The 27278-nt window shown below is 44.1% G+C and overlaps 1 protein-coding gene across 5 annotated transcripts in view; it reads left to right on the top strand.

The window, feature by feature from the left end:
• ERC2 (ELKS/RAB6-interacting/CAST family member 2) overlaps window positions 1-27278 on the top strand; it is a 1022300-nt gene that overhangs the window by 28523 nt on the left and 966499 nt on the right. The gene's annotated exons all lie outside the window — the stretch shown is intronic.

Below are 27278 nucleotides of genomic sequence, written 5' to 3' on the forward strand. Positions count from 1 at the left end.
TTGAGTTGGGAGGGGGCACTTGTCCCCCCAGTGGACATTCAGCGACCGGGGCAAGGGTCCCCTCACAGCTGATCCTGCTGACCCACAAGTAGCAGCGGCATGCCACTGGCACATCCAGGAGAGCATGATTGGACTAAATTGCAGAATTCTTTTTGCACACATTTCCCACATACCTAGTCTTGAATACTTAAAGCTTCTCCTTTTTATACCATCTGTTAATTCTTATGTGACAAAAGCATAATCCTATATCCTTGCTCTTAGAGGACCTAAATCTAAATTCTTCCATTGACAGGCAACAACAACAATTGGGATTTTTAACACCTCTTTTTTTTTCCCCCCAGTGTCTTATTCCCAGGCTTTATTTGCCATCCAGGTAGTATTCATGTCTGAACTTCCCAGTGAATGTAGATGTTTCAGCATATATAACTTCATAGAGGCCTTAATGTGCTGCGTGTGCTCAGTGTTTGCAGGTGCCAGGCATTTCAATGCAGGACTTGCTGCTCTGAGAACAGGACCACTCTATTTCCTGTGTACTCGGTTGAGGAAACGTTGCATTATATCAGGATGCTCCAAATGTTGATAAAATAAAACCTTCAACATGAGGTAAATTTCTTGCATCTATTTCCATCTTTCTCTCAAAGATCATAGAGTGCTATATCCTCAGTGAACTCTACATTAGTCAACGGAGAACTTGGTCCTTCCAGTTCAGAGCAATGCTGCTCCATAATCTGCTTTGGATAAAATAGCTAATGAATGCCTTGAAAAACTCTTAAATGATTACTTCTTGAATATCCCCATGAGCATGCATGCAAGGCTTAACTAGAATGGCAGGCTGAATTCTTTTGATTAATTTGTCTAGCTCTTGAAAGTCGTTGGTTCCTACAAGCTTGGTTTTCTGATAAGCTTGAGCCTCTGTCACCTTTGTGAACTTCATCTTTCAAGATACGGCTCAAGACTTTCTTCAGCTAATTGTGTTTGGGAGAACTTCTCATAAACAGCTATTTGACACAGGCTGAATATTTAATTTTTTTGTCCTTTAAAGTTGATGAATTCTTTGAGAGATCTTTGGAGCATGTCCCATGGATTTTGCAGAATCATTATTTTAAAACCTCCCATATTACGAAAGAAATCATATTAGATTCAGAAAAGAATTAATGGGTCTGGAATTAGAACTGTATGACATTTAAAAAATTTTAACATCAATGTTTGCTTGTGCCAAATTTGGGCAAAATGTTGAAATGTGAAATTTTGTCATGAAACATAAATCCCTCCAAAACATTGATTTGGAAATGCTAAAATATTGTGTTTTGAGAGATTTTTAATCACCATGCATTTTGGCATTCTCAGCATCAAAATGTTTCATTGTGTTTTTTATTAAATGATACAAATGCTTCATCTTAAACCTTTTTAACAACAAACTACTCTTTTTTTACTACTATAGCACTTTATCTTATGAAAGCCATTCTTCTATGAGCCAGATTGCCTTTCCTGTTATGCACTCTGCCATCATAATTTCATTATGTACCTTGCAGAGCTTGGGTAGAGGGGAATCGGCATTGCACTTTGGGAGACTGAGACCTTCCAGAAGGTTAGCTTATAGAGAGAGTAGGGTCCACAAGACAAATCCCAGGTGGCAGTGCATTAATAAGGAAAGCCAAGTTAGTGTTTTATTGAATTGAATTGTACTAAAATATGTTTGATCACTTTAGCAAAATATAATACTTCAGACTGAATTGGTAGAAAATTGAAAATTTTCAGTAAAACTGGGCAATCTACATGTGCACCTTAATGCACAGTAGACCATTTTACTGTGCATTAAAGTGTCATTTAAAAAACTGTGACATTATGGTAATGTTCAGTAAAATAGTGTACTGTGCATGAAGCATCCCCAAAAAAGTATGCAAATGCATTACTGCACATTAATTTAGTACTTCACATTGGAGGTACTAAATTTAATGCACATTAGAAAAGGCACATTAGTGCATGTGTAGGTGCACCATCTGAGAATTTTTGCAGTGGAAAATTTCAGTTTTGCAGAAACTGTGTTCTTCTGACAAACTTGCAGGCCTTCTATGCTTGAGATCTATACAGATGTTTCACATTCTTTCTGCAGAGTTTGGTTCAAAAATCCTTTTAATCATCTTGACTGTTTAAACAATCTTATGGAATTATTCCAAACATATTTGGGAGAGGATCCAAAAAGATCCTATCAACTATCTAGAAATTCCTTACTCTTAGCAATGCCACATCCAAGGGACCTTCATCTGTATGCTTACATATATATTAATTCGATGCAATTCTGCGGGTAAGACTCCTGGTGTGCCACTCCAGAATGGATGCACATGGGACCCTAGATTCCTCCTAGCCCTCTGGGCATGGACCCTCTTAGCCCCACAGTAACCCTGGCCTCAGGGGTAGGGACAGGTAGTGGAAGCTGGAGGAAGGCGAGGGAGCCTGGGGACTCTGGCAGCACCAGCAAAAAAACAGTTTAATTCCTCAGGAGCAGCATGTGGCCTGTGGGCTACCATTTGGAGAGCCCTGGCCTAGACCATTCAGCATTCTAATCCAAAAATGGAGTTGTCTGACTGTGAACTGCTCAAGACCCTGGGGCAAAGTCTGTCAGCTGAGAGCAGATGCCCATCTTTATGTTTGCATGCCAAAAGATTTCTTTCTTTTTTTACCTGGAGATTATTTAGGGGAAATAGCCAATGTGAAAAAAATTAGAGATTAGAAATTAGGTTTTCTGTACTATTTATAACCTTCTCCCTTTGGTGTTACAGAACAATTTTTAGAATCTTTTATTCGGGGACTCCATTCTCCATGAAGTCCAGATTCAATGCTTCAAGCTTGCTGGAAATATCAAACTTTATTATTATATTAGGGTGTTTGAAAGAAGCTATTTCATCAACCAGGAGGGAAAATGAAATATTAACTTTGTCTTCCATTTTTTGTATATATTCATTTTATAAGGAGAAAATCTTTTGTTTCCTTTTCTTTCCCTGTCTTTATCAGACCTTCTTTTTTATCTTTTGTCTGGACCATTCTTGCAGGAAGGGACATTACTGGTACTGCCTGGGTAATAAAAGTAGTACCTTAACATTTCAGTTGTAACAGTCAATGAAATTTAATTGTTGTAGACATTGTTATTTTTTAACTTGATGCATAGTTTCTAGTATGTCCAAGGCTTACAAAGCTGAAATAATTCCCCCTTCTTTGTACATTAGGTCCCTCTTGTTTTTAGAGAGGAAAGAACCCTCTGCAGGGAAGGTCTAGCAACCTGGTCATTCTTGTTTTCATTTGAAGATACTTTTGTTACTGCGGCTGTGTCCTTTGTGCCTGTGTTGTTTGCATTTCCTATCCTCAGGCAGATTTTTTTTTTCTATGTCTTTGTTTTGTTCCATGTGCTAGTTTTTTATTGGTGGGCAAGGGATTGCTTTGGGACTGGATTGGTGATCTACCAGTGGGCAAAAAGTAGTCTAGAATTTTTAAACCTGTAAACGGTATTTTTGCATATTGGTTACCAATTTGTAATATCCCAAACAGAGATTTGGTGCGTATTTTTTCCAAGTTGATTTCTGTTTTTACTAATCTTAGTTTGAATTTATTATTCATAAGAGATATTATATCATCTTTGTCTCTGGATCTAAAGGCTGGGAGCAGGAAAGCAGGAAGAACACCAAAAATCTTTGAGGGCTATTGATTCCCAGGACTGCTGTTTGTCAAAAAGGAGAGAAAACTAGCATATCCACTTGGATTAATTGTTCCAAGACAAAGTACCCACATTTATCAATGAAAATAGTACTTCAGTGTTTGACTATGTCCTTAATTATAATACCACAGCTTGAAAAAGAAAAGCAACTTCATGTAAAGGTCATAAGTGAATGGTTCATTATCAATACAAATATTAAGTACTGCAGATATAAGACATGATGGGCCAAATCTATTTCTAGTGTCATTTTATTGACTTCACTGGAGTTGCACCAATGGTGAATATAACCCAAAGATTTTTCTTAAAGTAGTTCTAACAATTTTTATTTGCTTAATAAGCTGTAGAAAATACAACTTTGGTATGATCTGATTTTTCATTTTGAATTTTCTCTTCTGTTCTGATATTAAATGAGTTTAGTTCTGATTTAACGAGAAAATGATAAAAAGATAATAGCAAATCATCAGGAAGGTTGATAGTTCTGAATGTAAAAGTGTTTCTTGAAATAGATTATGCACATCTACAGAAATATGAATAAATTATGGATACGGCAATTACCTGGATAGTATGATGATTTGGCTAAACAGATCAGTGTATCCAAATCAATAAAATAACTTGATTTGCTAATGGCTCCTTTAATGTTAACCGTCATACCCTTTTTTTGCAGTTACACTTTGATTTCAAGACAAAGGTTTAAGTAAACAGTAAAGAAAATTCCATTAAAGAGAGCTGGGGATTCTTATGTAATTACTTAAATGCATTTCTAGTAAAGTCTTGTATGCCCATGGCAATACAAAATTACTGACAAAATTTTGAAGTTCTGGTGACATTACATATTAGCCAAGTTACACTTCTATGTTGACCATTTTCTGGTTACCTAGAAAGAAAGAGGATGAAAAGATGCAGCTTAATTTAGGCCATGACTTCATTAGCTTATTTGGGAATCCTCTGCCAGAAATCATCCAGTACAGGTTGTCTTTCCTTTCAGAGTTGTTTTTTCCCATTTATTTGAGCACTACCATCAGCTATTCTCCTCTCTTAACTTTTTCTCTGGTTTACATAATCATGCATGGTGGCTGCTCCCTGGCTGCCAAAGAGCCTGAGTGGTATTTCTGATCTGGGGTGAAACAGCCTCTGCCTGGAGGAAAAGGAATGCATAATTTCCTGTAATAGGTTACAAGGGGATGGCGATTTACCTGATTCCTCTCAGCCTTCCCTAGTTGTTTCCTTCCTTCTGCTCAAACCCCAACCAGAGGAGACCTTAAAGGGACACCATCCTTTTGGGTTTGATCCTAAATAAAGTAACTCTGCCTTCATGGTTACACTGGACACACTTACACGAGATGCTTTACTGCGCAGTAAACATCCATGTCTACATGTGCAGACAGTTACTGCATAGTAATTGACTCTAATCATGAGTAAATTTACTACCTGCAAATGAAAGTTGCAGATTTACTAGAGATTACTTACTGTGCAGTAGTGCATGTGTAGATGCCTGACTGGGAGCAAAAATGCTTCTGGGCAGCAGGGGATGGGAGATCCTTATGTCCAAGCCCAGGAGTTGGTTGTGGGACCCGGGCTGGGAGAGCCTTATATCCCAGCACCAGCTCTGTAGTTGTAGAGCTGGTGCTGGGAGATTCTTATTTTCCAGCCCGAGTCCCACAGTCATAGAGCCTGGGCTGGGACATCCTTGTCTCTCAGCCTGAGCTCCATGGTCATGGGACCCAGAATCGGAGATCCTTATTTCCCAGTCCCAGCTCCATGGTAGGGTCTCCCAGCCCAAGAGAATCTCCCAGCCTGGGTCCTGTGACTGTGGAACTTGGGCTGGGAACAATGTCCCAGCCCCTGCCAGGAGGCAGCTGTCTCCTGGCCCCTGGGCTAGCACCCAAAGGGAGCCTAGAGCTCCCCCTGGCTGCTGCAGAGGTCTGTTGCAGGGCCACAGGGAGCAGGAGCAGGAGCAGTCTGCTGCTAGGAGCAGCAAATCTGCTCCCATGTCCCTGGGAGAATTTGCTCTTGAGTAGTGTACTCGAAAGTAAAGTGCTTCTGGATTATTTGCACATGTAGACACAACCACTGAGTATGCTTGTGTTTAGCTGTCAAGTTACCTGGATGGTAACTTCTGTATTCTCAAATGAAGACCCTGAACTTGCAGTGGACTTCATACAGGTAACTATATGGGCTCTACACTGGTGTAAATGGAACTCATTTGCTCTTTATTTCAGGGTGAATTTGATTTAAATTTCAGTTTAAATCACTGGTCTAGAAGCTTCAATTTAATTGTTTTCTACAAAAAGTGCATTCTTGTTGTTTGATATAACATTTGTTCAAGGCTATGGAAATAGGCTTCAGTCAGCATACATTCTACATTTTTCCTTAGCCCAATGTTCAGAACTTTTGCCATGACAATTCCATCTGTTTTGTCGTGATTTTTTTCACAAATTGTTATCAGATTAGGCCACTTCCAAATTACAGAATTATTTTGCAATTTCAAAAAATTCTCTCCCAAATGTTTCCTTTTTGTTTCTACTGCTCCACCATCCTTGCATTTATCTCCAGACTCCTTCTCCTTGCCCAGATATAATCCACTCCAAACAATCCTCTATTCATTTAACTTCTTGAAACTTTGCACTTTTAGAGAGAGGTAAGGGCTTGACTCTGTCTACACAAACTTGCAGAGAGACAATTGGGCTGATGGGAGGTAATCTGTGCCCCCAGATCTCTTACTTCCATATAGTGCTGTTTACAACGATGTTATGTCTGGAGACACGCATCCAATTTGAGAACTGAAACTAAGCTTCACAGAGATGCTTAATGGGATCTTCTAGGCTGAGGACAGAGTCCCGTGCTCAGTTGGTAGAGTGGTTTTCCGTAATCTTTACTAATCTGTAGAGGAGCCTCTGGGAACCCCATAAGATTGAATCCCCAATATGGTCCATGGCCTGTTCTGACCTATTTATAAAACTTTTCTAAAAAGGTTACATGAATATGTTGTCTCAAACAGTATATAATTAGAAGTTGTAATCTGTATTCCATGATGATATCTAGAGGTGCAAAGATACATTGGTCTGATATCGGATTGGTACCGATATAAAGAAAATTGGCTGTATCAGAAATTGACCTGACGTGGCCCATAATTTGGCTGATAAATGCCTGTGTGCGCGCGCAGGTGCAGTGCAGCACGCAAGTAGTGAGGAGCGCAGCCCAGCTGCATCGAGAGTTGCGTGCAGCTGGTAAGTCTGTTGTGGTGGAAGGGGAGGGGGGACAGAAAAATGCCTGCCATGGGGAGGGAGGGAGGGGGCAGGGGCAGGTGCTGCCCAGTTGGGGTGGGACGGGGCATGGGACGGAGACACAGCTCATTGAGGGGGAGTGGCTCCCACTGCTGCGTGTAACCAGGAGGGCATGGGGGGGCATGTGCCCCCAGATCTGCGTGGGGTGGGGTGGGGCGGGCAGGAAGGCTGCAGCTGTGGGTTGGAGCTAGGGCTATGCCAGGCTCTTCTTGGCGGGGGCTGGTCTTTGGGTGGGTGGTGGTGATGCTGGGAGGGAGGCTACGGAGGGGGCTACAGCCACCCCAAATTTTGCCGTAGCTCGCATAGCCCTGCTCCCAGTGCCACTGCCCACCCAGTGCAGCTCTGGCTTATCCTGGTGCTTTGGGGGAGGTGGGGGTTGAGCCTGGGTTGTGGCAGCACTAGGAGTGGGACTACGGTGGGGGGGCTATGGTGAAATTTGGGGTGTTTGGAACCCTCTCTATAGCCCCCCTCCCAGCACCGTCACTGCCCACCCTGAGCCCAGCCCCTGCTGAGAACAGCCTGGTGCAGCCCTGGCTTCACTACGCAGCTGAGCCCTCCCACTCTGCTCCATGCAGATCCGGAGGGCACGTGACCCCCCCCCCATGCCCTCCCAGGTGTGCAGAGTGGTGGGAGTGGTTTCCCCCAATGAGCTGGTGCTCCGTCTCGCGTCCTGCCCCACCCCGGCTGGGCAGGGCCTGCTCCTACCCCCTCCCTCACTGTGGGGGCGTTCATCTCCCCCCACCACTCCACTTCCCTTTCCCCTCCCCTCCTACCACAACAGACTATAGCTGCATGCAGCTGGTAATTGGAATCGGTTTCGGTTGATATGCCTCCTTAAATATAGGCTATTGGTGTCGGTCCCCAAAATCTCTATTTAGTATCTACTCTAAATAACATTTTATTTTTTATAAATATGAATTTAGTCATTCTAAGAAAGTTCAATAAAATTACTTGTTTTTTTGTCATGAATATCACCTAAGTGTTTGTAAGCTGTGTAAGTAGAATGGATTTCATATCTTTTCAAGAAAAAAACTTTAGAATCTATAAACAAGCCCAGAATAGACTGGTGTCAGTATTTTGTGATAAAAGGACCATCAATGTGGAAATATTTATATTTCAGTGTCTGGCTTTCCTGTGTCTGAGTTCAGTGTCATCTTACATGTCATCTTTTGGCCAAAACAAGGGTCTTGACTCAGGGACTTCCTATAAAAGTAAAAAGGGGTATTTTCCTTTGCAGTTTCAGTAGAGTACAACCTTCTTCACTTTCACTTCTGAATGTCTGAGTTCAATAATTACTGCCCCATATGTTTCTGTGTGGGTAAAATAATTTCTTTATATAGAGGCCCTAATTCTTAGCTGGGTGCACTTTAGGAAACATTCTTCAGGATGTGTGAGGCTTATTGGGAGAAGGCATGGAGGAAGATGGCTTTAAGTTCTCCTAGTCTTTTGGATTCTGGTCTTCTAGCACAGCATTTCCGAACCATGGCACATTGGTGTGCTGTCAGGTATGAGCTGTGGAATTTTGGGGAGCCACACCCCGGTCTGTCTGTCTGTCCACAGCAGCAGCAGGCAGGGGGTGTGGCTCTAGCCAGTGATTCAAGCTCTGCGCCACCCTCCCCCTGCTGCTGTGCGTCTGGCTGCGCCTCCCCTCCCCCCCCCCTTGCTCTGTGTCTGGTGTGCCGCAATGTTTTTTTATTCATGTAAGTGTGCCATGGGATGGAAAAGGTTGGAAAACACTGTTCTAGCACAACTTGGAGTCACTGCTTCAGCAGCTTCCTGCTTATGAGCTATTTTAATAACCTAGGATAAAACGAGCACAATAGTTTTTGGTTTATTGCTTCCAGTCCCTGAAGTAAGGATGCAGTGCAGTGTGGAGTCTTCTAGAGGCAGCCATTCTGCTCTCTTTACCCTGTTTGAAGAGCCAAAAGGGGAATATATAGTTAGAAGTAAATTGGGAAGCAAAGTAACCCAGTCTGGCTATTGTTAGAATGAAAGTTGCTGGTATGAACACACAAAAACCTATTTATATGACTATAATTAATTTTTTACTTTATTTCTCATCGTTCTCACAAGAAATGCTCTCAGATGCTGTTGACTGCCAACAGAGACTATTACGATGGTGACTTGACCAACTGGGGGCCAATAATAAGAGGTGCTGAGTGTCTGTACCTACAGGAATCACACACCCTAGAGACAAATCAAGATCAGGCCCTTACTTTGTCAAACGTTCTCTGTTCAATATATGTCCAGTATCCCTGGCTATAGGTTTGTGTTCTACTCGTGAGCCAGCCAGAAGGACAGCCAGGAGAGCTATCAGCCATGAGATCAGACTTGCCGCTTCAACTTATTGCTAAAAGGTCTTTGTCTTCTAGGTTAGCTGTGATAACATTTAGAAGAGCTCTTGGTATACTGGAAGAAGGGGATAATTTTAGTTAAAATTTTGTAGTAGCAAATAACTCTTTAGATTTCATTACTACTAAGATACTTGGTTTGTATGGTGACAAAAGTGTATTTACTCTTTAGATTTCTCTAGGCATCTGCCACAAGGCAATTACTTTCCTCATTTCATGAATTCTGAGATGGCAGACAAAAGCTAAGAAAACACATGTGAAGTGAAGGCAGTTAATTTCACATGAGGTGCAGCTCCAACCCTGAAGGGAAAGGAATAACCGTTTCTTCTGCCAAAAGGAAAATCTTGAGGCAAATTCATGTAAATATTGTAGACTGAGAAATTCAAAGAGCAGCAAGGTCTCTATAATGAAGCAAGACTGTGTGGTTTCTACTGTCTCACATTTCTATTGAGGAAAATCAAAGGTGAGCAGAAACTGGAGAGGGAGCATAACACATTGTGAGATTTAGTTACAGAAATACCATCTGCATCTTCCAGGGACCCAAATTTTTCATGATATTGTAGCAGTGTAATTGACTAGAATCTTTCTCTGAATGATGACGTCTAGGTTTCCATTTAAATAAAAAGATTTTCCTTTTAGCTTTTATTACTGTGAAAAAATTTAAGACTTCTTTGTGGTATTACTTAAGCCTTTAGAAGATAGCCTGAAACTATAGTCCTGAAAGGGAGGAACCAATTCAATTCAGTGTGATGTTAACTCAGAATATATAATAATGACAGTTACAGGTCAGATTTGTTAACTAGTTCACTGAAGAAACATCTAGGTTAGGGGTGGGCAATTATTTGGGCTGGAGGGCCAGTAAGGGAGTTTTGGTGAGCTGTTGTGGGTCAGGGCAGCGCCACTCACCCCTAGCCCACAGCAGCTCACCAAAACTCCCTAAGTGGCCCCTGCAGGCAGGGTATGCTGGGCCAGGTGGTTGGAATGGGGCCATGGCCAGGCAGGGAGTGGCATCCACAATTGGGACAGGTGGGCGAGGTCAGGGTCAAGGTTAGGGCCAGGACCAGGATTGTTGGGTGGTGACAGTGTAGGGCTGGGGCTTGGGGCAGAGCTACAAGTCTGCTCCCTGCATGACAGATTGTGACCAGCCCAACCTGGGAGGTGGGGACAGAGCAAACACATGTGACCTGGCCCCTGCTGTCCTCACCCCAGCACAGGCATGGGCAGGCAGCCTTAGTACACTGTAGCTGTATAGGCCCAGATAGATCATGACCAGATACTCTGTTGCTGTGTTGCACTGGGGCTGCCTACATGTGCCTCTGCTGGGGTAGGAGCACTGGGGGCTCGGTCATGGGTGTACATTCTCCCTTGCTCACAGGTTGGGCTGGTCATGATCTTTCATGTGGGGAGCAGATCATGGCTCTGCCTCAGGCCCTGGCCCCATGTTGTCACTGCCCTGTGATTCCTATCCTGGCCCCAGCCCTGGCCACCCCCAGCCCTGCCTGCTTGTCCTGCTTCTGGATGCCACTCCCTGCACACCTTTGGGTCCCATCCCATCTGCCTGACCAAGCATGCCCCGGCCACAGGGGTCGCGGGCTGGTCTTCTTGGAGACCATGCCCTCCTCCTCCATCCAGTACCCCTGGTGGTGGGTGGAGGGCAGATGGGCTGGGATGCCTGGACAGTGGTAGTAGCAGCTGGAAGGAGCCGCCAGGAAGTAGAGTCTGGCTGCTGCAGCTACCCCAGTCCCATTGCCTACCTGGGGGTGGCAGGACCAGGTGCACATGCTGTGGCCCAGGCTCCCCTCCATACCTGGGCTGAGTGGGGCTGAAGGACCCATCGTGGGCTGGGTAAAAACCCTTGACTGGCCAAATGCATCCTGCAGGCTGTATTTTGCCCATCCCTGATCTAGGTGGTATGTTCATCCATAGTTGCTGGATGCATTTAGAGATAACACATGCATGCAAAGAAGTGCAGGCAGGAGGAAGAGTAGTGGGCAACTGCTTGTTTTCAATGGCAAACTATTGGATCAAAATTGAAAAAATGAGTTTGTGGGCACATTTACATGTCCCCCTATGGCGACGTAGCGACACGCTACAGCGCCGTACACCACACTACAGTAATGTAGTGATCCAGTGTTTACATGTGATTGCCAGCTATGTCACCGTAGCGGCACACTCCCCGAGTACAGCACACCTCTATGGCGTCTTAGCAAGAAAATCTACCCTTGTGCCACACGCGTGGTGCAGTAACCACCCATACTGTGCTGGGCTTTAGCACTTCTTTTTGAAGTCCTAAAGGAAGTACTAAAGCATGGTGCTGTAGTAACATCAATGTACCAGTGACATGTAGGTGTGCCCTGTGAGTAGTTCTTCTGAGATCAAAGGAACTACTTGCAAATGTCAAGTTACAGACATGTTAAGCTCTCTATTAGATTAGGGATAACTAGCTTCGCCATCTCTCTGCGTTCCTGAAGTGCAGTTCACATCTCTCCACTTTTTTTTCACCTTTGACATGGCATTCCTTGAAGCCTCTACTGCTCAGCAGATAGCAGATTCCTGGGTGGAGGTCATCCTCAGTTGCCCTTTATCAACTGCCAAAAGCTCTAGCTCTTACTACGCATCTCCTAGAACGACACTTATTTGTTGCCAGCATAAAATTCTGTGGCAAGCTGAAAATGTATTGCCTGTATCATATTTAGAAGTAAAATGACACTAAATTTTGTGTCAATAAAAACACAAGAAATATGATATTGTTTGTTTTCACATACATTTTAAAAAGTGGTTGTGGATACTTTAGAAATAATAATATTACTCAGATATTAATTCTAATTGTAATAGTAATTGTTTTGTATTAATAGTATACAATTGTATAATAGTATTAACAAGAAAGTCATTTATCTTGGACAATATTTGAACTTGAATCTTATGTAGTTTCAGTAGTTTTCTTGAGTTCTGTCCTTATATTATATTTCACACTTGTCAGCCTTGCCTTGTCTATATTAATTCCTTGCCTGTAATAGGATATGTCATATTTTATTGTTGTACTTCTTAATATCCAGATGGACACTATAGATTATATTTAGTTATCTGTAACCTCATGGCATGTAGTACTACAACACAGTGTTCTTCATATAGAATCGTGTAATATAGAATTTTCTCATTGCACTTCTCTCACATTTTAATGCTTGAATGTACCTGAGCTCCACCATCTGTCTTGAAGGTAGTCACTAATATTGTCTTAACAAATTCTTGAAAAGTTGGGCCATTTTGTGTTTCTTGTTAGTACTTGTCAACTTCTTAAAGAAATATAACCGTTAACTTTACCATGATTGGGTCATCTAAAGTATTTTCAAAGACTCTTTTACAATGATTTGCTTGAAATGGATCATTTTTTCTTACCCTCATGCAGAACATTTGATTCTTTTTACATCTAAGTTCAATAGATTATGCAATAAATATTATTCTTTTGGCTTTGAAGGCTTCTTTTCTCCCTAAGAGTCTCTAAAATTAAATAATCATCTGTGTCCAATAAAGGAAAGTCTGAACAGATGAGGATTTTTTTTTTTTTTACTGCGCAGAAACAAACAGCTTTTCTTTGCAACAAAAGATCAAGTTAATATGTTATGAAGTTTAAATCCTCCTCCCATTTTTATTGCTTGATTCATTTTTACCAGATGGTAGAATATTCTGGAGAGCGGTTGATGAGGTTTGTTTTTTCTACTCAGCTAGCACAACACCAGCAGGAATATTTTATATAAAGGAGAAGAATTATTCACACCATACAAACTCACTCCTTGTTTTTGCTTTTCAATCAATTTTTCATTTATATGTTCATTCTTGTCCTGTTTTTCCTTGATTTATTTTTTGTGTTTTTAATACGGTGTACATTTAAAATAGTAAAATTTTTAAAATTTAAAAGAACTTGTAGATTTCCAGTATGTTTCTTCTTTTGTTTGTTTGTTTCATTTGCAAGGGTTGCAGAGTTTTTTGAGCACTTGGAGTGAGGGAAATATCCAATACAATGTTAAATGTTTTACAGTAATTCTTCCTTCGCTAAAAGTAAGGATGTTTGAAGGAAAGGCACCTTGCTTCCATGCTAGAACCCCGTTATCAGATTAAAAAGGGCCCACATCTTTGTTACTACCCAAGCGGGACTACCAGGGCTGTCCAACTTCTAAACCTCTAAGGGCCACTCACTGTACAGGCTGCCCCAGGAGTGCTGCACAGATGCACCCCTGGCATTGCTGCACAGTGTGGGTATGCAGGCGTGGTTCCTTCCCACCTACTGCAGTGCATGCCCACACGGACATCCTGCCCATCGCTGCACTGCATGGGTACTATCCCTCCTGCATGTGGCACTGATTACCTCCTCCCATTCTCCCTGGACACAGCCCCAGACTCGCCCTCAGCTCTCTGTGCTGCTGCACTGCCCTGCCCCGTGGAGCGAAGGCAGGAAATAGCAGTTGGAGGAGGGAAGGTGGAGAGTGTGGAGACTTTGCTGTTGCAGCCAGAGTAATGAGGGGAGTGGCATCCAGGGGAGAGCCTGGTGGCTTCATATTAACCCTCAGGGGTTACAGTCCTACCTTCCACAATTAGTTGGATTGGTGCCAAATAGCTTTCTTCATCAGAATGAAATTTCTCATTTTTGTGTGAAATGAAAATGGAAAATCTGACTGATTATATCAATCCAAGTAAATTAAGTCTGCTGCCTATACCATGAATTATTAACTACGCACCAATTGCTCAGATATTGAAAGTATGTTTAATTAGTTGTTATAGTGAAAAAGTGGTAAGATGTATGATATAAAACTACAGTTGGAGGAACTGTTTTTGCTATATATTTAGGAAAAGCTAGAGTAATAGTAATTAAAACTCCAAAAAAGGAGATGCAAAATATACTAGTAATTAAAACAGCCATGTTATGAGATTGTGTTTGCTTTGTTTTGAGTGTTAAGAAATATAATTGTTTAATTTGGGCTCTGAATAATGTGCTATAGACAAACTTTTTTCCTTGGACAAAGTCGATTTGAAATTATGATAAAACCCTCGGTTTTAGAAACAAAGCAAGAAAAGACCAACCCAGATCAGCAAAGAAATATTTTCCTTCTGAGTCTGAGAAAAAGTTCTGTTGTTTCCATAAATTTTGCATTAGATAAGGTATCTAAAAGGGAATTACCTCAGAAAATGTCATCCAGATAGACAGGCAGTATATTTTTGTAAACTTCAGAAGGATATATTACATTAAGTCCAGATTTCTAAAGCAGTTGTTGCTATTACCTTTTTGGGCAAAGGCATGTTCATTTGATCAGAACAATTTTTTTTCTTTACGACTCAGATGAACAGAAAAAGCAAATCTTTGATAGAAAAATTTGTAGTTTCACTTGCAATCAGTCATTTGTGCAACGTGGTATATAGACTATAGTCATAAATTGATTAGATTTGTTCTTAGTAATATGCAACATCTACTTGCATTTTTTATATCAGCTGCTTGAAAGGATGAACAGAAACCATCTGTGAGGGGTTTTCCATGCAAATGCAGAATAAAAACACACCTCTGACTATAGTCTTGGCAGTAAATGATCGTGTTAAGAAGCTACTGCAGTTGGCAAAAAATTGTGAGTAATATTATTTGGAGAAAATGCTTGAAAAAGCTGTATCTGAACATGCATAAAAAGAAAAGCATAATATACCATAAACAAAATAGTGTAGGAAAGCTAGGAAAAAACATGTGCCAGACTAGAAAAAAAAAATCAATAAGAAAAGCTTAGTAGATCCTGGAACAGAGGAGGTAAGTCAGATAAGGGCCCTGCTCCCTTCTGCTGCAGTGGCAGGGAGGGGGCATGGCCAGGGGCCTATTCTGGCTGGGGGGGATGGGGGGGTGGTCAGGGATTGGTTTATTCCTCCTCTGTCCGGCCTCCAGGGGAGGGGGGACAGCCAGGGGCCTATTCTGGGCAGGGAGCCACCCGGCTGCCAGTGTGGTACAGGGGAAACTAACTCTGCTCCCTGGCCCCCTCTGCCTCAGGAGCCATGGTGCCCCCCTGCTGTAGCAGTGAGGGGGGAGTGCAGGCAGACCCATCTTGGGTCCCTGCTGGTGGCCCAGGTAGTGGGAATTAAACCCCACTCTGGCCAGTTTAGCCTGGGTTGGCCAGGCCCCCCCAGCACAGCTTCCCTGCAGGCGATGGCTGGCTCTAGTGCCCCCTGTGCCTGGCCTGAGCAACTGCAGGCATGTGTCCACATTGTCTCAGTCCAGAGAGCATGTTTGTCCGGTTACAAAACGGTTCAGCCTAGGCAGGTTAGACTAACCTGCAACGGTTGAATCAGTTCAGGCTCCAGCTGTTTGAATGTCTGTGCCTAGTCTTTTAGTCCTGTTTCCTATGATTTGTATGATTATTCTCTTGTTCTTATAGAATGTAATAGATTCAATAAGACTGCTTAAATTACCTTCTATATGCCATTCATTATCTTTTATACTATGGTAGCTTCTACTCTTATTCATTTTTTCCTATCTTAAACAGTCCAAGTTATTTTCATACAGAATTTTTTTAAAAACTCTAACAAGTATTGTCACCCATTTCTGAATGGCTTGTGTAATGTGTTTGCTTAAAACTTTGTGGGTTGGAGGCTTAACCATTTCTTTCCATTTAAGACAGATTAAAAACATAGTTGAGGCCCTTTATGGAATCAGATAGCAGAAATAATAGTTGCATCCAACTGAAACACCAGTACATGTCAACACCCAATACAAATACACCCAATACAAATACGTATGCAAGGCACATGGTGGTTTATGTGCTTGTGAAAATGAAGCAGAAAGACCAAAGAAGTAGAGGGAGAATGCAGCAGGAAAACACTGGGTGCGGATCAGATAGCATGGCTCTGAATAAAGCCTGAGGAGGAATTTTTGGGCTGGCTAGTAGGGGACCTGGAACTCTGACCAAAGATGCTATTTCATTTAGTCTTTTATTTGCTTCCCTCTGTGTTCAGGGAAACATGATTTCGTATATTCTTTGTTAATAAACAGGATTGTGTCAAAGAAACACTTAACTCCATTATCAGTTTCTTTCTTAATGCAAACAGTCTGTAGGACTATGAATTCGAATAAATGCTTCGGTCAGAAAGGTATAAATGGCAGTACTCAATATCTAATGAAGTTTTCACAGGAAATCCAAAAAAGAAACATTTAATAACAGGTATGAAGAACTGGACAATCTTTAGCCATGGATATTATGCGAGTAGAAACAAGGCTAATATTTGCCACATTATTCATTGTGAATTATCTACAGACCTCATTTGGCAATTGTTTTTGTAGAGTTCAGTTGCTTTGCCGTCTGCTAGTACTACTGATGTGTTTTCAGTTGGATGACATTTGCAGGCACATTTACCCGGCTTGACATGAAGAGTGAGTGTAAAGATCTCCTAAGGAGAAACTTCTAAATGTGGTGTGTGAGGTTTCTTTTGGCTTTCCCTGGTTAAAACTAATTGCATTTACCCTGACACAAATTTCGCTAATACACAAGCCTTACTCTTTAGACCTCAGAAATGGCATTCTTTAAATAATTCAGGGGAAACTGCATACCAGTGCTGATTTTTTTCCAATGGTGCTGAGTGCTCACAACTCTAGCTGACTAATGGGATCTGACTCTGAAAATCGGGCCCTCAGTGATGGCCATTATTTTAAACTGCAAGGTGCTGTTTAATTGTTTGAAGATTCCAGAGAATTTAACTGGACTAGAGGCAGCAGTCATGCCACTAATGAAAAGAGTCTGTTGTAGCCTAAATTGGAGGCCCTTTTATTTCAAATAAGCAAACAGCCTGTTACTGTTAGTTATGCTTATTTATGTGGTGGAAAAATGGCCTCTCAAACTTTGAAAGGGTATCTTTTCCTTAGTTTTCACATTTTGCAATCTGAAAATTTTGTTTCCTCTTTTTTGTTGAAGAACCTTAGTAAGATGTTAGTAGGATCTGAATGTTGGTGTCACGGAAGGTGGTAAGCCAAGCTGTTGGTCCTTTATCATTTTTATCTTGCCTAGAAACCAATATCTCTCCCTCATCCCACTCTCCTCCCCTGATTTTGGAGATGAGGTAGAGAGCTATGGTTTAAATTACAGCTTTATGCAACATTAGTATTTAGAGCTGGTTACAGCTGAAACTTTTCTGTGCAAAATGCAGGTTCAGTGACACTAAAATGATTCACAAATTGTCTTATTTGAATTGGAGTGTGGGGGTATGTGTGTAGGGAGGGAAGATTTTTCTACAAACGTTTGGAGTTTTTTAAATTCAAAATGACTTTTCATTTTGTAATATCCTTCAGTTTTATTTTTTAAACAAACCTTAAATGCTTGAATCCCAATTTTAACCTTAAATGCTTGAATCCCAATTTTTCTCCTTTTTTTTGCTTTGCTGAGCTTTTTGAAATACCAGCAAAAGAAAAAAATAGTTTATTCAAACAACTTCTGAGCTGGATTCAAGTCTGCAACAAAATGTTTGTTAGTAAATATTACCCACATAAGTGTACCAAGAAACCCTTTTGATGCTTATATTAGCATAAGTTATACTGGCAAGAGCTCTTCTGCATTGGTATGTGTCTATATTGGGGCTTTGGCTGGTATAGAAATAGGAAAAAAATGTTGTTTCTAAACTGGGAACAGTTTCTATCTAGCATGCACTTGACCCTTTAAAGGATATAGCTTGTTGCTCTAGAATAAAAAGGGAAGAGAAGTCCTTATATTTCCTTCTATATTTCTGCTTATAAAACATATGCAGACATAAAAGATTAACTTGCAGTGTAGGAAAAAGAGCAGAACCCAGATGTGAAGGATTGTGCGGCAGGTGATAGATCAGAGGAATGAACTGAGAAGTCAGGGAGTATGGGTAGATCAGAAGTGGTGTCAAGTTTAGAAATAAAGGGGATGTATTAAATTGGATAGAAAGCCAATAAAAAAGGATAGCAGGTTCAGTCTTGGGACATATTTTGGATCCTGCTGGGTGTGTCTACATGAGACAATGCACAGTAGACTAATTTTACTGCACATTTAGTGCATTACGGCAAAAGCTGTTATAATGCACAGTAGAATTAGTTCGCTGCACATTAAGCATCACAAAAAGACCGTGCGCCTTTGCTACTGTGCAGTAGTGCTGGTTACTGCACATTTAGTTACTACCTCATATTAGAGGTAGTAAATGTGCAGTAGCAATGGTGCATTAATATATGTGTAGATGTGTCTATCATGTCTCCTCCTCACGCTCCAGTTTTATAAGGTAACTAGTAAGAGGCAAGAGAAACCACCTGAAGAATATTCCAAGGTGGTCTGAGTTTAAAATAGAGACCCACATGTACAAGGAGAGAGGTGTAAGGGAACCTGGTACTTGGAAGGGCTGTGGGAAACTACCACAATGTGCTTTGTTAAGTCATGCTGCAGAGCAGCCCACAGGCTGCCAAGTAAAATTCCTTTAAAGCAGGCATATTGAATGTGTAGGCCATGGGGCTTGACTAGCCAGGCACACTGCACATAGCCCAGGGGCCAGCATGGGGCACATGCTGCATATAGTGCTGTACTGGACTGACCCTAATCATTGGCCCTGGCGTGGCCAAGTTCGGCTCGCAGACTGGCCCAGTGACCCTTAGGTAGGATGAGTTTGACGGCTCTGCTGTAAAGGAGAATAGATTTTGGGACTATACCAGACTACAGAGCAGCAGCCCAGTATTAGAGGGTCACAAAGATGGTTTAAAGCCACTATTCTTCAGCCTCTGATGGACTCTGGTGGACTTCTATGCTGATCCAGTCTTCTATTGGTTCAAAGAATCTGGATTTTTAAAGTTTAGAATGTGAGAAAAATGTAGAAGTATAATATTGGGAAGCAAATAGCATGCATATGATAAATATTTACTTGGAATTTAAAAACAGATTAACTTGACTTAATCAGAGCCTGGTTCATTTGTAGAAAAATAATAAAAGCATAATATAATATTCTGTCATGAAGATTAAAGTGCAGAATATGTGTTTTCTAAGCATCAGTCAGGGTGCCGTGTTATAGTAGAGTAAGAATCTAACACTCTAATTCACTAGGATATCATACGTTTCTAATTGGTTAATTTTATTGTTTTTCAAAATATTTTGGTCTAAAGATAGGGTGATTTGAGCAGTCTGTTGTGACAGGATAACAGCATCCCACTTTGGAAATGAATGGCTCTGCCAAACTGCAATGTTTATTTTCTCTGTAACTTTTAGATGCACCTCATTGTAGATACTGCCATAGGACACTCATAATATCACACTGGGGGGGGGTGTATTTGGGGTTTTTAAATCTTAATTTATCTTCAAAACATTTTCACCAGTATAGGAATAAATATTAAAAATCAAGTTGTCTTTTAATATTAAAAGGTAAACCCTTCCCCCCCATAAACACATGTTAAAAAATACCATTTGGATGAAACGGAAGTTTTGCCTCTTACTTCTCTCTTAGCTGCTTACCTATGCATAATAAAAGCCAATAGTTCTCTAATTCCTAAATCCTAGTTTGAACAGAGGCTGTATTTACTTTACTGAGATTCATTGGGAACCTGGGTGACTATCTCTTGTCAGCAATGTGTCAAGTTCTCCTGCTTCATTCCATACCCCAGACTCCAAGGCTTCTGGTCAGATTGGGCTGTAAAAAGGATTTCTATCTCCTAATGCTACTGTTCAGTCAGAAGATCTTTTTTATTTCTCTATCATGGCTCCAGTTCCTAAAAAAGTGAATGGGACTGTACTGGAGAATCTGGGCATCACTGTGTTATTATATATCAGCCAAAACTGCACTGCCTTCCTTCATAATGAATCAGGTGATGGCTAACGGGCTTAATGACATTCTGGACATGATCCTAGAGCACAGTTCTAAGTCTCTTCTTGTCTTCTTCTCCAGGTTAATTTGTAACCCATTATAAAAATATTTTTGAATCTCTAAAGTATTAATTATTTTATCAGCTACACCTACACTTTTTTAATGGAAACCTTGAAGTTGGTAATCTGTATGGGAACACTTGTTACTGTTGACTTCTAAGAACTTTATATCTTTTTTTCTTAGAAACGTACTTAGATGCTTTATAATGCAAACAGGGGGCCTTCTCAGGGCCGATCTCACTGTGGCCCGCCCACCTGTTTCTGGGCTAGCCGCATGCCTTCTCACCTGCCATGTCTTGTTGGAATTAATTAGTTCATTGATGTAATTAAGCAGGAGGCTGCCCATTTCCTGCCTTGATACCAGGGGGCACTATCTGGAGCTCCATTCCTCCCCTACACCGCAACCCAAGCCTCACAAATGGCATCTAGATGTTATCATCATCGGCCCTCACACTGGGCCCCAGAATCCTCATAAATGAACCCTGCCTGGATTCCTCTCCTTAGCCAGCCTATTCCACTTTCATACTAGGCAGCATAGCTCCCTGAACTGCTTCCCCTTTGGGTGTGGTACCCCTGGGACCTTTGGCTCTCTAGCCCTGGCCCACCTCCAGGCCAGTCAGAACCCCAGGCCCTCAGCCCTTGGGCGTCCCTTGCGGTGGGCCCCCAAGCCCTTCGACCCTTCCAGTCCTGGGCCAAGCATTGACCAGTCAGGGGAAGTCCAGGCAGGCGTGAGTCTATGGCCTTTTCTCTCTCTCTGGGGATCCACCCTCCAAAGAGGTAACCCACCTAGTTGTGGGGGCTAGGGGTTAAGGCACCCAGACCCACCTTTCACTGGGGTGGTCACTGGCCTGGTATTTCCTGGGGGCTCATGCCCAGGACCAGGAGCCTCCTGATCATCCCCTATAGCTCCTCCCTTACCTCCAGATGATACCAGCAGCCCTACGGCCAGGCAGTGTTGTTGCTTGGCCTCCAGCAGCAAAACTGCCCTGTTTATATGGGCAGCCCTAGGTTCAAAATGGCTGCCCTCATCAGGCACCTGCCAGCTTCAGGCCCTTTGAAGTGGCAGGCACAAACAGTGCCCTGCCACAATCTGTTTAGCATAGTGTTGAGTACAAAGTTTTAGTTGCTTTTCCATTCTGTGGAAAATTATTATGTATACAACGTTCTAACTCAACATGAATATCTTTTAAGAGGTCATTTGATAAAACCACTTTTTTCTCTTCATTATGACATATTCAGTATTGCCACCCCCATCATGCTAAAAATCTTGAGACGAACTCTTAAAAAACCAAGAGATTGGCATGTAAATAATGAGATGCTATTTTTGAAGTGTGTGTGTGGGGCATGGGGGGTGAGGGGGAAGGTCTCCACACCCTGGCAGGATGCAGGGCTAGGAGTGAGAGGCAGCAGCAGGGCTGGGGGAGCTGTGGCTTGAGAGTGAGGAGCAGATGCACAGACACACACAGACAGCACCCAGCTGGTAAGTGGAGGGGAAGGGGCAGGGGGTGATGGAAAGGGGAGGCAGATTGAGGGCTCCCATGGTGAGGGAGGGATTGAAGCAGGGGCTGGGGTGAATGGGGCCCTGGGACCGGGGTGGGTCATCCAGAGGCGCAGGGGGTTGGGGGGGAAGTGTAGCTTCCCGCAGCTGCATGCAACCCCGGGAGAAGTGTGGGGGACATGTGCCCCCCACGGGGCAGAGGCAGGCTGCCTACTGTGGGCTTGGGGCTCTGCTCCCTGCTGCCTTTGTCCCAGGAGGTCAGCCGCATGACACCAGTGTGCTTCCTGTCGCTGGGTGGGCAGGGGATGCATCGTGTGGCCAGTGTGCCTCATGTCCCCTGCCTGCCTGATGGGTGGCAATGGCATCACGTGGCTGAGCTCCTGGGGCAAAGGCAGCAGGACGCAGAGCCCCAAGCCCACAGCAGGCAGCCTGCCTCTGCCCCGTGGGGGGCACATGCCCCTGTGCCTCCTCTAGCAGTGCATGCTATGGTGGGGAGCCATGCTCCCTCCTCCCCCACTATACTCTGGACAAGCTGCCCACTGCACAACCCTCCCCAGCCCCAGGGCCTCATTCACCCCAGCCCCTGTCCCTGCCCCACTCCCTCCCGCACCATGGGGTCCTTGATCTGCACTCTCTGCCCCTTCCCTTTCATCTCAGCCCCTTCCCCTCCAGAGTCTTACCAGTTGGGAGCTCTCTATGTGCACCAGAAGGAAAATCCCAAGATTTGAGGGTTGTATCCTGAGATCACAAATTAGGGTTAATTTGATTTGGAAAATCAGGAGTCTTGTGACTGTTTCATGAGAGTTGGCATTACTGCATATTGTTGAAGTGAGTAATGTGCTAGTAGCCTCTTCCCTGTAGATGGATGTTAATGGAATTTTGTGTTAAGAATAACTACAGAAGTAAATTAAGAGAGAAGATGTAGTTATATGAAGCTATATATTTAGGGACACACCATTACTTAGAAGACTACAGAAGTTGGGAATTGGGAGATGGTCCCTGAGTTTGGCTAGCCAGATAGATAGAGTCCAACAGTTTGCAGAGGTTGCCTACTGCTCTGCAACGAAGCTCATTGTTTAATTCTTTTGCCTATATTTATTGAATGTGGTGAACACTATAGTTGCTATGTTACTCATCTGTTAGATTTGAAAATGTTATTTAACAAATCAGGATCATGGCTTTGCTACCATATAACAAAATTATGAGAAGACTTGAACACTCACTGGCTTCTCTTTTAGAGGAGGAGAGGATTTCCTTAGGATATATTATATCTGGTTCAAACTTTTTAATAGAGCCCAAATGTTTTTTAAAAAAAAAGTTATTTAGCTGTTTTACATTCCAAGAAATCATGCTGAAAACTTACTTGTACTACAATGCATTCAAGTAAAACAAATGAAATCAGGAAAATCTGGGAGTTAATGAGGACCAGCAATGCCTCTGGGCAGGATAAATAATAGTGCAGTAAGGGCCTTGTTGCATGGTAATTTTGGGTGGCTCCTGGAGCTCTTAACCCCTGGACTATCTACACATTAACACCTTAAAGTGATTGTAAACACTCGTTATGTGGTTCAAAGTTATGCCACCTCAGGGCAGGATTATCTCTCATTTGTACTACCCAGCTCCTGTTCCATTATGGTGTAGCCACTCCCCACTGATGTGCCACCCAATTTGAAGTCCTTCAGTATCCCAGGATCTCTCACCCTGCCACCCATAGAGCAGGGATAGAACCCTGTCCAGCGTACTAGCCCCATAGTGGCACCTCACAGTTACAGCTTCTATTTCTGCCCCTGCTCATCAGGCCTCTAGTGGCAAGTCACAGCTGTGCAGGTGGCAGACAGAGAAAGTTTCTAGACTAAGGATGTGACTGCTCCAAATTCCAAGCTAGCACTAATACTGATCAACATTTGTGCAGCTCACAGAACAAGGTGTAACAAGGCCTTGAGGCTGGGTAAACACATCAACTCTATCAACATCCCTCAGAATAGTAAGCAAATGTAAGTAATTGAAGATACTTCCGCAGTTAAATCTTCTTCCAGTTTCCAAATTGCCTGATAAGAAACTGGAATAGAGCAATTTTGGGCAAACACTGTGAGGAAAAAAATTAACAACGTAGGATACACTAGCAAGTTTTGTTCAGATTTTAGGTCAAAAGATTTATGGACCATTTTTCTTGTTGAGGTTGACAAAAATCTTAAGAATCTCAAGGCCCTGAGTCAGCAAAACAGTTAAACACAAATTCAATGGGATTAGTCATATTCCTTAAAATTATGCATGTGCATGAGCACTTTGTCGAATTAAACCTTTAATTTTTCTCTTATAAATTTGCCCTCCAGAATGATTATTCCATCTAGAGCAATTCTCCTGATCAGTTTACTTGTTGCTAAAAAGCTTTATTTCCTTCCTTCCTTTCTTCCTTCCTTCCACAACTCTCTTATCACTACAGCTACAGCTTAATATGGCAGTAGCGTGGGTGGTCATCTCCGGCTGCCTGCTGACTGTCTGAGTCACCCTAGCACCTAACCCCACCTGTTATTCCTCAGTGTCTACATACTCACTGATGGCCAGCAAAGGGTCTTTTTTTTGAGACCTTGGCTGCCGTCTTGCGCGATGCTAGTGAGGACAATGACTTGCTCCTCATAGGTAGGGACTTTAATTGCACCATTGACCCCTCACTCGACTGCATGGGACCTGAGCCTCACCTGCCCTCAGCCCACAAGCCACAGTCTGCCCTGGAGACTGTGGACCTTGTCGATGTCTGGTGAGCCCTGCATCCTGACGTGTGCCAGTACGCCTGGGCCAGGATGAACGCTGGTGGTCTCACCATGGCCTGCCTTGACTGCCTTTATGTCACCAGGCACCACCTGTCACTCCTGCACAGCGGCCACATCGTTCTCTCGGACCTGGTAGATCATGGCCTGGCCTGCTGAGTACTGAGCCTGCCCAGGAGAACCTGTGCGCCGGTGCCTTATTGGTGCTTCAACATCAGCCTGCTTTAAGAGTCCTACCTCTGGGACTGCTTTGCCCACTTTTGGTGGGGCTGGGAGGCCGCAAGACTGAGCTACTCCTCCTGGAAGCTATGGTGGGACGTGGGCAAGGTACAGATCCAGGCTTTTTCCAGCAGTACACCCAGCTGGCCACAAATGAACTGCGCCGCTGTATCTGAGAGCTGGAGGAAGATGTGGCAGAACTCGAGGCCACCCTGCTGGTCACCAAAAGTGCTACAGCACTGCGCGAGAGCCTCCAGTTCCCCAGGAAATGCCTGTGTGACTCGGCGGAGAGTGCAACCCGTAGAGCGAGGATCCACACCCGCTGCCAAGAGCTGGCAGAAACCAACACCCCAACCAACTTCTCCTTCAACCTGGAGCAGTGGCGGTTAGCGAGCAAAGTGTTAGATCACCCCAAGACCCCTGAAGACCAGGTAATCATGGACCTGAGTGAAGTGTGTGAACATGGCGTCGCCTTCTATTGTGATCTGTTTGTGGCTGAACCGTTTTGCCCCGAGGCCATGTAGGAACTCCACAAGGGCCTACCATGTGTCTGTGCCCTGGAGGCCACCGAGTTTGAGCGGGAATTGTCTCTGGAGGAGCTGACAGCTACCATGGCTGGCCTTGCCTCCAGCAAAGCCCCAGGCCTTGACAGGTTACTTGCCAAATTCTACAAGATTTTCTTGCTTCTCCTTGGCTCTTGCCTCCTGCACATTTTGCAGGACAGCCTTGCTGACAAGGTCCTGACGATCAGCTGCTGCTGAGTGGTGCTCACGGTGCTGCCCAAGAAGGGAGACTTTGGCTGCATTAAGAACTGGCGGCCGGTCTCCCTGCTCTGCGCAGACTACAAGATTCTGGCCAAAGCTCTGGCAACCCATCTCCTCACTGTCATGGTCTCTATCACTGGGCCTGAGCAGAGCTACTGCATGCCAGGCAGGACCATCCAAAACAACCTGTTCCTGCTGTGCGACCTACTCACTTCCAGTGAACTCTTTGGCCTGGACATCAGCCTCATCTCTCTGGATGAGGAGAAGGCCTTCGACCAGGTGGACCAAGCCTAGTTCTTCACCAGGGCCCTCCAGGTCTTGTACCAAGACACCTCCAACCTGCTCAAGGTGAGTGACATGCTCTGCGCCCCGTTTTTCATGTGCAGGGGCATCCATCAGGGCTGCCCCCTGTCGGGCATGCTCTATGCCCTGGCCATTGAGCCATTGCTGCACGTGCTGCGGCACTGCCTGAGCTATGTGGCCCTGCCAACGGCCACGGGTCCATCCATTGGACCTCCGCTTCAGCTGTTGGCGTATGTGGACAATGTGACCGTCTTCCTCAACACCCAGAAAGCTATGTTGGTTCCTGAAGGACTGCCAGTGACCTTGTGAGTGCGCCGCCTCAGCCCGTATCAACTGGGCCAAGAGTGATACTCTGCTGCTTGGTGCATGGACCAGTGTAACCCCCCTAGATTTGCTGGGGGACGTCACCTGGCTCAATGAGGGCCTCAAGGTCATGGTCATGTTTCCGGGGCCACCAACCTTCATGACGTGCAACTGGGATGGCCTTGAGGAGGGGGTGGAGGCCCTCCTGCAACAGTGGCTCTGGCGCCTACCAAGCTTTTCTTACCATGGATGTGTCCTCATCGCCAACAACCTGGTGACGGCGACCCTGTGGTACCGGTGCACTGTACTCGACCTGCCACAGGACCTACTCAAGAAACTCCAGTGGCTTCTAGTAGATTTTTTTCTGGGATGGGCACCACTGGCTCCTGCAAGTTATCCTTTACCTACCTGATGCTGAGGGGGGCCAGAGCTTGGTCAACCTAGTGGGCAAGGTGGTTGCCCTCTGCTTGAAAGCCCTTCAGCAACTTCTCTAAGGCGAGGAGCGTCTACCCTGGCAACAACTGGCGTGCCGGTTCCTGTAGAGGTTGGGGGCCCTCAGCTTCGACCGGGAGCTCTTCCTGCTGGACTTCGTGCTCCTGAACTGGGCAGTGCTTCCGGCCTTCTACCGTGGCGTGATACAAGCCTGGCAAGCCACCTTCTGCCTCTAGCCCCGGGCCCAGTGTCTGCAGTTCCCGCAGCTGGTGAGGGATCCCCTGGTGCACAACCTAGCCCTGCAGTGCCCCATGTTGAGCCTGGCCTCCTCCAGCCTCACAGATGCCATCATCTGGGTGTGTGTCCTCCACCTGGACCATCCCCTTGACCCAGCTTGGTTGGCCTGGCTCTTGCCCGAGGCCATCCACAGCATGGGTTCTGTCTGCACCATGCATCCCGTCCACAGTGTGGGCTGTTTCCTGTGTGACATCCAGGCTGCCCTCCCGCTGGAGGCAGCAGTCACCCTGGATGACCATCTCTGGGCATCCTAGCCACTGGCATGTTTGCATCCCACTTTGACCCAGCCGCCTTGACAGCCTGCCCCTTTGCCCTGGGGGCATTGAGGAGAACCTCTTTTATGCCTTCCTCAACTGTCCCCACCTGTGGCTGCTCTTTCTTGTCCTCAAACCGCCGCTGTGGGCACTGGTCAGGAGCCTTTCAGAGACCACCTACGTGTGCTACCTGTACTGGGCATCTGAGCAGAGCACTGT

Source organism: Alligator mississippiensis, chromosome 12 (assembly GCF_030867095.1).
Source record: "Alligator mississippiensis isolate rAllMis1 chromosome 12, rAllMis1, whole genome shotgun sequence".
NCBI lineage: Eukaryota > Metazoa > Chordata > Crocodylia > Alligatoridae > Alligator > Alligator mississippiensis.